Source organism: Pagrus pagrus, assembly GCF_965226575.1.
Source record: "Pagrus pagrus genome assembly, chromosome: 16".
In the NCBI taxonomy this organism is placed as follows: Eukaryota; Metazoa; Chordata; class Actinopteri; order Spariformes; family Sparidae; genus Pagrus; species Pagrus pagrus.
In genome coordinates this window covers 20853614-20867600 of record NC_140200.1, presented here as the reverse complement: position 1 = coordinate 20867600, position 13987 = coordinate 20853614, and positions in this window count along the sequence as shown.

Here is a 13987-nt window from a genome sequence, read left to right as displayed (position 1 = left end):
GAGTTGGGGGAAGTGTCAGTTGTGGTTGGGAACATCCATTCCAGTGTGATGTTGTGGTTCTCCTCTGCCTGATAGGAGGTCTGTGTCACATTCACTACAAATGTTCCTGTTGAGGAGACAGAGAGGGAAAGTGAGGAGCAGACACACTGACAACTTTAACATGGCAGCCTTTAAACTCCATCTACACATGTTTCTGTGGACAGTTTAGTGACGTCTCAGAGCTGCAGAGGCTCATCAACATCAACTGTTTGCTCACATGTGGCTACTTTAACTGATTCATTGAATCACAGTGTAATAAAGTGAAGCTGGAAACTAACCACAGACACAGTTGAGGCTGATGAGCAGCAGGATCCTGCAGATCATCTTCTCCCTGTGAGAGGAGACAGAGGTGAAGAGTCATGTGATCACAGTTCAGTCCTCACATGTACCACAACAAACATCTACAGTCTGTCTTTAGTCTTTACAATACTCCTCTGTCTTTATTATCCTGGTCATTACACACAAGGACTTCCTGACTGGACACAGTCTTGATGCTAACGTTAAGCTGCTGTATTGTACTTCTGACACAAGATGGCGCCAGTGGTTAAACTGTCCAGCCAGCTTCAAACAACAACATGTAGCTGCCACATGAAAACCCTGCAGAACTAATGCTGCTGCTACAGACAGATGGAAGTTGTGTATCTGGAACATGGTGACATGTTGTCAGTGTTGTAACACTGATACATTAGAAACACATATAAACAGTGTCTCCATATAAAGTCAAGAGACAACAACTGCAAATAAACACAAACAAGCTCATGTTGTTGTCAGATGTCAGTAACAATGCATCATATTTGATGACATGATTTTATAGTAAAAAGTGAATGAGTCCAGTTGAAACGTCCTGAAGAAGAAGAAAGCTGAAACATACAAAGTCAAAACAAGTTTGTTGAGGATTGAACTTTACTAAATGTGCAGCAGAATAGAAGACAAACATGTTGAAATCCAGCGGCTGTTAGTAAAGTTCAGCAGAGACAAAACAGAGTCAGTTATAGAGCAACGACGACTCATCCCAATCCACATTCACATCACTGTCACACAGGACATCAGGAGCTCACAGCTGACTGTTTGACTACATACTGATGAATGAATGTGTTTAACTGTGTAGATGAAGGTGGCGGTAAATATCAACACTGACTCTGTTTAGTTTCATCAATAAAATCTTCTCACACAAGATTTATACAAGTGAAATGATGTTTCTGGTAGAATGTCCCTCAAACAGCTGACTGACTCATCTGACTTCAACAAACATGATTACTTACAGAGAGGAGCTTTTGCAGTCATCTGTCAGTCAAAGTAGATATCCTGACGAAAAAGACAACTACCGTTTTTCAGCAGCTCTCCCACCAACATCACTGCATTGTGTTACTCTGACTGATAACATGTTTGAGAAGAGTGTTTTTAGGGAGAGGGAGAAGGAGAGGGAGTGCAGGTCTAAGCAGGCATGGTTGATAAGGAGTTATGTTTGGTTGGATGTGTATGACTGAATGTGAATACAGCACTGTGTTCTGTGGAGAGAAGAGAAACATCTGCAGCTGTCTTTATGATATAATTCTGATGATTCAAACACATATCGATATAAATGAGAGGAAGCTGGAGGTACACCAGCATAAATAACTGTGGTTTCATTTTGAACCCTGCAGATGAAACCAGAACATAGTCAAGTAGTCAGACTATATAAGAGCAAAGTCCTAACTGCTGCTGATGTAGGGCAAAGGTACACTTGGGAATCGTCGTTTGGAAAGTGTTATCCAATAGTGCTTGACGGGATTCACTGTTGACTTTCTCTAAGGAAGCGATTACGATACGGTATATTGCGCAAGACTTACTAAACATACTACACTGCCGTCGCTGCTGAGAGATTTGAGGCCTGATCATTGCTGGTAAGGACAACGCACTTACAGGCGGAGTAAAGATAATTTATTTACACCAGTCTTTGTGCTTGTCCTCTCCTTCTAGTAATCCAGGAAAATCACACATGTATTACTGGGGACATATATACGTTTTTCAGTGCGAGTTTCCACTTCAACTTTGCCAAACTGACTTAACTATACTTTCATAACATATAGTGTGAGATTCTCTCATGTGCGAGCTACACAATTCCACAGTCAGGCTGTTCTGAATATCTGACTGGTTCAAAGTTTCCTGCGCAGGTTCAGAGTGAAACTACAGTTGGTTTATATCGTTTGCTTCCCACTTTTCTCTTGTATATATCGAAAAAAATTATTATTATTATTATTATTATTATTAACATGTTAATCATTTAATAGGTCAAATAAAATCATGTAGTCACATTTAAACATGAAGAAAAGTTCAGATCAAACTTCTTTCCATCAGGAGGAAAGTGGAGTGTTTCCCATCATGCACTGTGTTCTGTGGAGAGAAGAGAAACATCTGCAGCTGTCTATGATTTAATTCTGCTGATTCAGACACATATCGATATATATGAGAGGAAGCTGGGAAGGAAACAATATAAACCAACTGTAGTTTCACTCTGAACCCGCGCAGGAAACTTTGAACCAGAACACAGGCAGGTAGTCCAGTGTTAATTTTGTCGGCTATTTTTCAATTTTGTCTTAGTCTTAGTTTTGTGTCAAATGCCTGTAAAGTTTTGGAAAAAAAGACTCTAACACAATTTGTGACGTTTAGATGCTTTTAGTTAGCTTCTCAAAAAACCCATGTTACTGTACATTTTCTCTTGCTATCTGTTTACCTCTGAACCTGTGTTTCTTCCTCTGCAGTCTTAACAACCATAACCCTCTGAACAACCTATAACATTACATGAACATTACAATGCCCTTATTAGTTTTAGTCATATTTAATCAGCTTGTATTCTTTTTTGTTTAGTCACATTTTAGTCGACGAAAAGTCTTGGCATTTTAGTCTAGTTTTAGTCAAAGAAAATCCAAAGTATTTTAGTATAGTTTTAGTCAATAGTCTTTTTTTAGTCTTTGAAAGCAGATTGACAGTAATGTTAATCACAATTAATCTAGTCAAACCAATAGATTCATTTTAGTCTTTTTCTCACTCATCTCACAAGATTTATGTCATTATTACCTGATGAAGTAGCTCCACATGTTGAATGATTAGGAATGCTACGTTGCTAGAGGAGCAGCTGCAAAGACACGTGTTGCTGCTTTCTGTCGGCCCGTGCCACACCGATGTGAACCAGAAACTCTGCTGACGTGATGTCTGAAGTGAGATAGGTCCTAATAGGTTGCCAAAGATCCCACCAAATTCTATTTTCTAAGCAGGTAAATCGACCCAGATGAAGCTACGACATCTCAGGAATAATAAGTTTTATCAGGCAGGAATACATTTATTGAAACACGGGTTAACACGTGAAATTACTCTGTAGCACGTTTCACCAGAGAAGCTCTGTTTGTACTCGCTGCACTTAGCACGGAGCACCGGTGGCACACACACACACACACGCACACCCCTGGCAGCAAAAAAGTAAGAGACATTTTATTAAGTTTTTATTTGATTAAGTAGATTTCGTCTCGTCTTTTTTCGTCAACAAAAAATGCGTGTTAATTTCGTCACAGTCAGTGTTTAAGGGCATTGATTTCGTCTCGCTTTCGTCATGAAAAAAACCATCGTTGACAAATATTTTTAGAACAAAAGTTTCTCCAAAGCTGAAAAATCAGGTGCTGTCAGACATATGGCCCTCTACACCCTCTCATGCAGCTGGCTGCTTTGGAGAAACTTTTGTTCTAAAAGTCGTGCAGGTCTGAATTGTTAATATGTGGTTTGGCGGCCCGGGATGAGCGCGTAGACGTCCGTTCGGTGCCGATCGGACCCACGCTTCTCGAGAGGCGGGGCTTTAGACAGACGCTTTCTCCCCGTTTCCATGGAGATGGACCGAATCGTTTGAAACTTGGCCTGTGGAGTGGTGACAAGGCTTGGATGAATCCCCCCAAGACCCAACTCTGTGGGCCAATCAGAAAGCCAAGTAGCCTCACGGGGGTCCGATCGCAACGGGACCAAAAGTTTATGATAAGAGGCCGTCGCACGAGCAACATACTGAAATTTCAGGGTCCTATCTCAAAGCGTTTGTGAGATATTAAAAAAGAGCAGTCGTAAAGGTCAAATACCAAGAAAACGGTGACCTTTGACACTTGTGAAGGTCACACAGGCCTGAATCTGCACATAGCGGGTGGCCCTAGCCCCCTGATACACTTATTAAAAATTCAGCCTGATAGGCCAAAGCATCTGTAAGCTATTAAAGAATTGCTGTTGAAACATTTCTCCTTTAATATGAGGTCAGAGAAAGGAGCATTATTTTTGACCCTTCTGAACGTCACAGAGCTCTGAATGTTTGCACACACAATCTACAGACATTCTGGGACAAATATTAAAAGCTCATCTCGGCTTCCTGCATCAAAGTCTAAGTGATTTATTAATTTAACACTAATCAGTGACCTCTGACCCTTGAATTCATAATAATGTTTTTCAGATAAAAAATAAAATTTCACTCATTGAATTAAAAATTACATTAAATGTGATGTGATGTGGACCAGAAAGATGCTGGTGAAAATTATGAAAAAAAGAAAAAAAAGAAGTCAAAATTCAAGCCAACTTTCAACTTTCACTTTTATTGTTGAATTTTAACAATATAGCACCATTTCATTCAATTCGACCAATCAGACACGTCGCTGATAGACATGAGGATTATGGGTAATGTAGTGCTTCTCCGTGATATGACATTGGAAATAAAACGTGTTTTCTTAAAATAAAGTTGATATTACACGGGGATTTTGGACTCGACAGAAGCACATACTATCGTTACACAGTCTGCCTTGGATGGTTACAACGTTATGGCTAATAATCAGATCTTTCTTCAGAATATCGATTAAACTACATTTGCACTTCCGGGATCTATGAAACAACACCTACAGCGTGACGTCTTTGAAGCTGACAATGCGTGTGTTCGCCACGAAACAGATCCTAATTGACTTTCAGTGAAGGCTGTTTGCGTGGTGATCACACAGAATTCTTATGCGTGCCAGGAGCACGCAATGCGTTATTAAGAGGTCGTGCTTATTTCACGCATTTCTGTGAGATCAGGTTGGTCTGAAGAAATTAACACTGAAGTAGTCAGACGAGTTTGAATAGCTCAGATATGCCACAACATGTATAGATACTTTGACACCACTGATTACATCTCTACAAGGGCTTGTTAACAAAAGCCACACCTGCTCTGTCAACTTCAATGCTTTGCCTCACTTCCTATTTAAACACATGTCATCAGTCAAATTATGCAGTACAATGGAGGGAGAGCTATTGCAACACAGTGGTTGTCTATTTTTTCAGAATCTACTTTGACTGACAGATGACTGCAAAAGCTCCTCTCTGTAAGTAATCATGTTTGTTGAAGTCAGATGGATCAGTCAGCTGTTTGAGGGACATTCTACCAGAAACATCATTTCCACTTGTATAAATCTTGTGTGATAAGATTTTATTGATGAAACTAAACAGAGTCAGTGTTGATATTTACCTCCACCTTCATCTACACAGTTAAACACATTCATTCATCAATATGTAGTCAAACAGTCAGCTGTGAGCTCCTGATGTCCTGTGTGACAGTGATGTGAATGTGGACTGGGATGAGTCGTCGTTGCTCTATAACTGACTCTGTTTTGTCTCTACTGAACTTTACTAACAGCCGCTGGATTTCAACATGTTTGTCTTTTATTCTGCTGCACATTTAGTAAAGTTCAATCTTCAACAAACTTGTTTTGACTTTGTATGTTTCAGCTTTCTTCTTCTTCAGGACGTTTCAACTGGACTCATTCACTTTTTACTATAAAATCATGTCATCAAATATGATGCATTGTTACTGACATCTGACAACAACATGAGCTTGTTTGTGTTTATTTGCAGTTGTTGTCTCTTGACTTTATATGGAGACACTGTTTATATGTGTTTCTAATGTATCAGTGTTACAACATTGACAACATGTCACCATGTTCCAGATACACAACTTTCATCTGTCTGTAGCAGCAGCACTAGTTCTGCAGTGTTTTCATGTGGCAGCTACATGTTGTTGTTTGCTACGGAAGCCCTAAAGGGCCATGCATTCATACATTATATTTTCTCCGTTTTCCCGTGATAACGAGTTAATTTCATTTGTTTTCTCGAGATCTCGAGTTATTATCTCGAAAAAACAACTGCCGTTTTCCCGAGATAACGGGATAATTTTCTCGAGATCTTGAGAAAACAAAACAATAGTGTAGACCAACATGTCTACCTATGTGGTATTTACATACCCCCCTCAGAATCCCCCGACTACAATGAAGATGTTTTTTCCATTCTAGAGGGGAAATAAACCAATTTAAAACTTTGGGAAATGTGCTAGTCTGTGGGGACCTGAACGCTAGAACTGGAGAGAAAGCTGACACTATAAACATCCAGGGAGATCAGCACTTAGGCCTACCTGGAGAAACCTGCTTTCCTCTCCCCGAACTCCCCCCAAGACACAATTTTGATAAAATTAAAACACAAGTGGTACCCAGCTTTTACAGCTCTGCCGCGCGCTGGGTCTGTATATAGTCAATGGTAGGTTACGAGGAGATTCTCTGGGCCGTTACACATTTAGTTCAGCTCTTGGCAGTAGTACGGTAGACTATGCCATAACAGATCTGGACCCAATGTCTCTCAGAGCTTTCAGTCAACCGACTCACACCCCTCTCGGGCCACAGCGAGATCACGGTCTATCTGAAGAGGGCACACGCTAACTGTGAGGCCTCTAAACCCAGTGAACTGTACAACACCACACATTCATACAGATGGAAATCAGACAGCATGGAGAGCTACCAAAAGGAGTTTGAATGCCAAAATCCAATATTCAATCGATTTCCTTTTTTCGGAAATATTTCCCCACAATTATGATGGTGTGGACAAAATCAATGCAATTTTTAATAAATTGGCAACGTTATCAAACTTGAAATCCTCTAATCAAAAACCAAAACAAATACACAATAACAAATGGTTTGACAATGATTGCAAAAATATAAGGAAAACTTTAAGAAAGTTATCAAACGAAAAACATAGAGACCCAAATAACCAAAATATACGCCTTCACTACTATGACACCTTAAAACAATACAAACGCACACTAAGAGCAAAGAAAGACCAACACACCAGAATCCAGCTCTCTGAAATAGAAGAATCTTTAGAGTTCTTGCAGAAGTGGAACACAACAAGATCAATTGGAAATACAAAATGGCAGCATTTGGATGAATGATTTTACTGAATTATACAGCAATATTACAAAGAACAGTGACCAAAACAAAACACACACCAAGTGGAAAACCCTAGAATTAGTAATTACAGTAAAGACAACCAAAACCCTCTAGATGCTTCAATAACAGAGCAAGAACTGACGGAAAGCATCCGATCCCTGAAAGCTAAAAAGGCCTGTGGAATCGACAGCATCTTAAATGAAATTATCAAATATTGTGACTATAAATTCAAATTGGCTATACTCAAACTCTTTAATATAATTCTAGCAGTTGACACTTTTCCTGACATATGGAATAAAGGTTTAATAACACCACTTTATAAAAATGGAGACAAATATGACCCTAATAATTACTGTGGAATCTGTGTAAATAGTAACCTGGGAAAAACCTTTTGCAACATTATGAATAGAAGACTTATCAGTTTTATCAATGACCAAAATCTTTTGAATAAATGCCAAATTGGATTCTTACCACATTTTCGCACAACAGACCACATCTATACCCTCCAAACCCTGACTGAGCAAGAATTATACAAGAAGAAAGGAAAGGCCTATGCATGTTTTGTTGATTTCACAAAGGCCTTTGATTCCATCTGGCACGAGGGCCTTTTCTATAGACTCAACAGTGGCATTGGGGGGAAAACATATGATGTAATTAAATCTATGTACACAAATAGTAAATGCGCAGTTAAAATAGGAGACAAACAAACAGCCTTCTTTTCCCAAGGTCGTGGGGTGAGGCAGGGATGCAATCTTAGTCCAATCCTCTTCATTTTATACATTAATGAATTTGCATGTCAATTAGATCAATCCACAGCACCTGGCCTCAACCTGAATGACACATAAATTAAGGGTCTCCTGTATGCAGATGACTTGGTGTTACTGTCACCAACAAAAGGTCTACAGCAGCACCTCAACCTCCTGCATAAATTCTGTCAGACCTGGGCCCTGACAGTTAACCCAAAGAAAACCAAAATTATGATCTTCCAGAAGCAGTCCAGAAGTCAGGAAAACACACACAATTTCTATTTGGACACCACTAAATTACAGCATACAAAAAACTACACATACCTTGGCCCCCAACATAAGCTCCACAGGAAGCTTCAACTTTGCTGTGAAAGATCTGAGAGACAAAGCAAGGAGAGCTTTCTATGCAATTAGAAGAAATATTAAACTTGATGTTCCAATTAAAATCTGGTGAAAAATTTTCCAATTTGTATTAGAACCCATAATTCTCTATGGCAGTGAAATTTAGGGACCACAATTAAATCATGAATTTGACAAATGGGAAAAAACAATAATAGAATCTTTCCACACAGAGTTCTGTAAGAACATCATGCATGTCCAGAGAAAGACACCAAACAATGCATGTAGAGCAGAACTCGGCCAATACCCCCTCATATTGAAAATACAAAAAAGAGCAATTACATTTACAATCACCTAAAAACTAGTGACCCCCAGACATACCATCACAAAGCCCTAACCTGCCAAGAGCTGAAGCCAGAGAAGAGTCCCCTCAGCCAGCTGGTCCAGAGGCTCTGTCCAGACAACCTAACATGGTCTGGACAGCCTCAGGACCACAACACCAAGCCAATCAGACCAAACCAAATTATCAACCGACAAAAAGAAATCTATATCACATACTGGAAGGAAACAACTAAAACACAGAGTAAATTAAAATGTTATCTGACCCTAAAAAGAAACTTCACATTAGCAAATTATCTGAGCACAGTAAAAGATCCTAAATGAAGAAAAGCCTTGACTATGTTCAGACTCAGTGAACACAGCCTCGCTATAGAGAAGGATGGCCATAGACAGAGCTGGCTGCCAGAGGAGGAGAGACTCTGCTCCCACTGTGACAGACAAGAGGTAGAGTCACCTTATGCCCCAAATACCAGGCTCTGAGAAATCAACATGTTCCCAAAAACAGACACAGAGAAACAAACATACTTACTTGGAGAAATGCCCAAAAGTGAGAACATTGCAGCGAAATACATCACCTCATGTCACAACCTGAGGACAGCCAGTGGAACCTGAGAAACTTAATTGTTTCTTTCTTAATTAGTTATTTACTGTATATATCATATATATACCACCAACATCAACACACACACACACACACACACCACCAACATCAACACACACACACACACACGAACCACGAACATCAACACACACACACACACACATACACTTTCCTTTCTTCTTTTTATTTATTTATTTATTTATTATTCATTATTTATTTATTTATTTATTTATTTATTTATTATTCATTTATTTATTTGTATTATTATTTATTATTATTTATTATTAATTATCTATGCATTCTTTTTCTGTAATCCTTTGCTTTGGCAATATTGTGTAACACATTCATGCCAATAAAGCCTGTTGAATTGAATTTAATTTAATTGAGAGAGAGAGAGAGAGAGAGAGAGAGAGAGAGAGAGAGAGAGAGCGAGAGAGAGCGTCCTGTGAGCTCAAATCTTTAGATTATGAAGCACAAGAATGAGATCAAGTCATATTTAGGCAGAAATAACCTTTCAATAACTGTATTTGTCCTTCAATCAGTTTTTGGCAGGTGAAAACAGACTATTTTCTGATGTAATGGTCCTTTAAAAGAATTCCAAGCTGTTCTGTGAGCTCAAATCACCCATCACATGTCAAATCTAGATTATGAAGCTCATGAAAGGCCCAAATAGGTAAGAATGTGTTGTAGACAGTGTTTCACAAAGTGTTTACAGTTTCTCTCGTCTTTAATGGAATCTGGTGTCTTTTTCCACAGACAACAAGAAGCAGCTTATATTAATTACTGTTAACCGTCATTTTAAAATTTGACATGTTTACCAGAAAATGTCATTTTCTAAATTAAATTTGGTGTAAATGATGAAACCAGTTGAAACAAAAAAGTGAGTTAAACAGCTGCTGGGAGGTAAAAACAAATAAAACTCTTCAGACAGGCTTTGACAGCAATGCGACAAACTGACACTTTTTACAAGGAAACAAACATCTTAATGTTTTGTAATTAATGCGGAATTCACAAGAAAGCATCAATGATGTAGAATAAGTCGCAACAAAAACACATACATTCATGACAACAGATTTAACTTTCTCACGGGAGCTTTTTCAGTTTTTATTCTATAAAACACACCGGCAGGCTGGTGTGATGTCACAAGCTCATGATTTTCTCTGGGAGTAAAACACTCGTCACACAGATCACTGCAGTCTGTCCTCTCATCATGATTTCATCTGCAAATGACTGAAGACTCTCGAACTGACATGTGCAAGTGTTCATTTAAGTTGGACTTGTCATCTGACTATATGAGGGACATTCTAGCAGAAACTTCATTTCCAGTTTTCTAAAAATCTGTTTGTTCTTGACATGTTAAACTATAAATGACACATTAAACTGTCAGCTGTAATAAAAGTGTATTTCAGAATGTTTTTCTAATGAAGATCTTTGATAGAAATATCCTCTCGTGGATAACATGTCTCTGATTGTATGATTAAACTGATTTTGTCATTCCTGTGAGAAATAAAAGCAACTTTTCTGTCAGCTGGTAAACACAGAATAGCTGCCAGGGACTCATACAGTGGTGTTGTTTATGTGATACAAAAGATCCTGAATTTCCATATAACCACTTAAAAGTGTCCAATGATACGTAACAACAGTTTTCTGACAGAACTTAAAAAATATATATATATGTTTCATTTTTTTATTGGGTGCTGCTGTAAAATTCTGGTTAAACTTTACTGAAGTCCATGTTAAACTTCAAGAGAGTCGATGCTCGTGTCTGCAGTCAGTCTTTGTATGTGGAAGGAACATTAGAAAACCTTCACGTCAAACAGTGAGAGTACATCACAAGCAGAGGAAAACACAGACTGTCAATAAACACAGTTCTTTGTGTCCTTCACACCTCAAACACAGATTCTGTACAGAGATGGTTCATGTGAGGAGTGTCCAGGGTCAAACACACTTCTTCTGACAGCTAACAGGAGTGTTTGATATGTCTCAAAGTAATGACCTGAACCAAAAACTGCAGGAAGAGAAGACAAAATATCTGAAGAGTTTCAGCAGCTGTACTTCAACATTTACACCAGATGTATTAAAGAATAAAACATATTGATGATAAACATGTCACATTTTACAAATATAGTTAACAGTAACTAATATAATCTGCTTCTTGTTGTCCGTGGAGAAAGTCACCAGACTCCTTTAAAAAGACGAGAGAAACTGTAAACACTTTGTGAAACACTGTCTACAACACATTCTTAACTATTTGGGCCTTCTAGTAAATTAAACCAGTGTAAGAATAATAGTTCAAATAAAATCATGTAGTTAAATTTAAACATAAAGAAAAGTTCGGATCAAACTTCTTTCCATCAGGAGAAAAGTGGAGTGTTTCCCATCATGCACTGTGTTCTGTGGAGAGAAGAGAAACATCTGCAGCTGTCTTTATGATTTAACTCTGATGATTCAAACACATATCGATATATACGAGAGAAAAGTGGGAAGGAAGCAACATAAACCAACTGTAGTTTCACTCTGAACCTGCGCAGGAAACTTTGAACCAGAACACAGTCAGATAGTCAGCCCATTAAAAGAGTGAAGTCTGGTTAGTCAGCTGCATGTCCTGTCCTGTGTACAAGTCAAATAAAGCAAAGTGAAACCAAGGAAAGCTATGGTATGACAGAAAGACAACCAAGTGATGATGTTATCAATTTGTCCATGCTGTGAGTCATTTTATGATCTCTTCTGAAGATGTGTTAGTGATCTCCAGCTGCATAGTCTTGAGAGATAACATACAAATAAGTGGAGTCACGTCCCTTTCTTGGCAACAGTCATTGGACTGTTGTCTGCTTCTAGTGATCCATGAAATTGCAAAAGATGTTACTGGGCCAAAGTTCATAAGGATTTTTACATTTTATTGCGCAGGCTTCCAGATTCACTTTTAGAGATGGGATTTATGGCTCTTTGAGGGGAGCCGGATCTTGGTGAGCCGATCCTTTCAAAGAGCCGTTCAAAAAACTGGCTCATTTGATTGATTTTTATATTAATTAAGTTTTAATTAATTAACTAATTAAGACTGCTGCAGCCTACGTTTTTGCCTACGCATTCTTTGCCCTATAATAAATGTATTCAAAAGCGTACAAATGTTATTATCATTATTATTTTTTTAAGTGGGAAAAGAGATTTAATGAATATTAAAGTTGCAAAGTAGCCTACAAAAGCTGGCATTAGTTTAGACAAAAAAAAACCTGACACACCGCGGTGAGGGGTGTCTTGTCTTGGGTTTTTTGTCTCGTGAACTTCCTGGTTTTTTTTGAAAAGTAACTCTCCTCTCATTTCAGGTCACTTGCCCTTCCTCATGTGCCACCTGTCTAACGTCACCCCTGATTCCTAATTGTTTCCACCTGTGCTCCCTCACCTGATGTGTCTTATAGTCTGCGTCTCCCTTTGTTCTGTGCCAGAGTGTCTTGTGTTTGTCCAGCACCCCAGCCCTGATCCACAGCCCTGTTCATAGCCACGCATCAAGTTTGTATTTCTTGCTTCCTCTTTAATGAGTGATTTTTTTGTTTGTAATTGTTTTTTCTGAGATTAAAGTTAAAGTTTTATAGCCATTTGTTCGCCTCCGATGGAGTGCCTCCTTTTGTTTCATTAAGTGTTTTCATAAGTCAGTCGTGAGTGTAGTTCTGTTTATAGCCTTTTCCTCCGGTTGCAGTGATTTTCTGTTCATAGTTTTTTATAGCCATTTGCGCCAGAGTAGTTTAGTTGTCAGCCTTTTTCTTTGCCTCCGCAGGAGTGATTTTCTGTTTTATTATCCATTTTCTTTGAGGTCATTTTTCCTCGATTCTGTTTCTGTTCCATTTGTTGTTACTTAGCCTACAGAGTAGATATCCTGTCTCATAGCCAATTTGTTTAATCACTTTATTAAAGTTCAAGTGAAGAAAACCAATTCTTGAATAAAGCCTGCTCCAATTGCTCTTAAATCTGCTTCTGAGTCCTCCTTCCCTGTCCAGGCCTGACAAAAACTTTATTTTCCACTAATCTTAGGGATTGAGATGGATAATTTTCTTTGACTCTGCCACAAGAAGAAACACTGAAGATATTAACAGACAAGAATTCATGAGCCAAATAATAAATAGATAACGTCAGCGCTTGTGTGTGAGTAAGAGCATAATATGTAGATTTATTTGAAAAGGGGGGCCTATGGTAGATTATTATGAATGTTAAAGTAGTAAATAACAAAAGTAAAAGAATGAGATGACAATAACTTTATTACTCCTTAATGGGGAATTCATTTGTGAATCTCTTCATTCTGCAGATTACTGAGGAGAGAGCAGTGCTGCTCCCTTGCTTTCTCTCTTGACATCAGCAGGGTCGTCAGCAGCATTGGCACAACCCGGGCTCTGGGAAGCTGTGGGCCTACAACACTCTCCTGGAGCTCAGTTACTGGCCCTCTCTCCTACCTGCAACACCTCTCGGTCTTTGTTTCGCATTCTGATTCCTTTATTCCACCCTACAACACCACACACACTCCTGTTTTTGGTCTGTCAAATGTGTTTGTAGTGAAGAGGGAGATCTTATCACATTAATTTGGAATCTGGTACTTTATGTACGTATGTTTTTTTTTTTAATGAATTAATGTCATGTGAATGGCTCTGTGAAATGTAGAAACTGAATATGTTCTACAAAAACAAAAT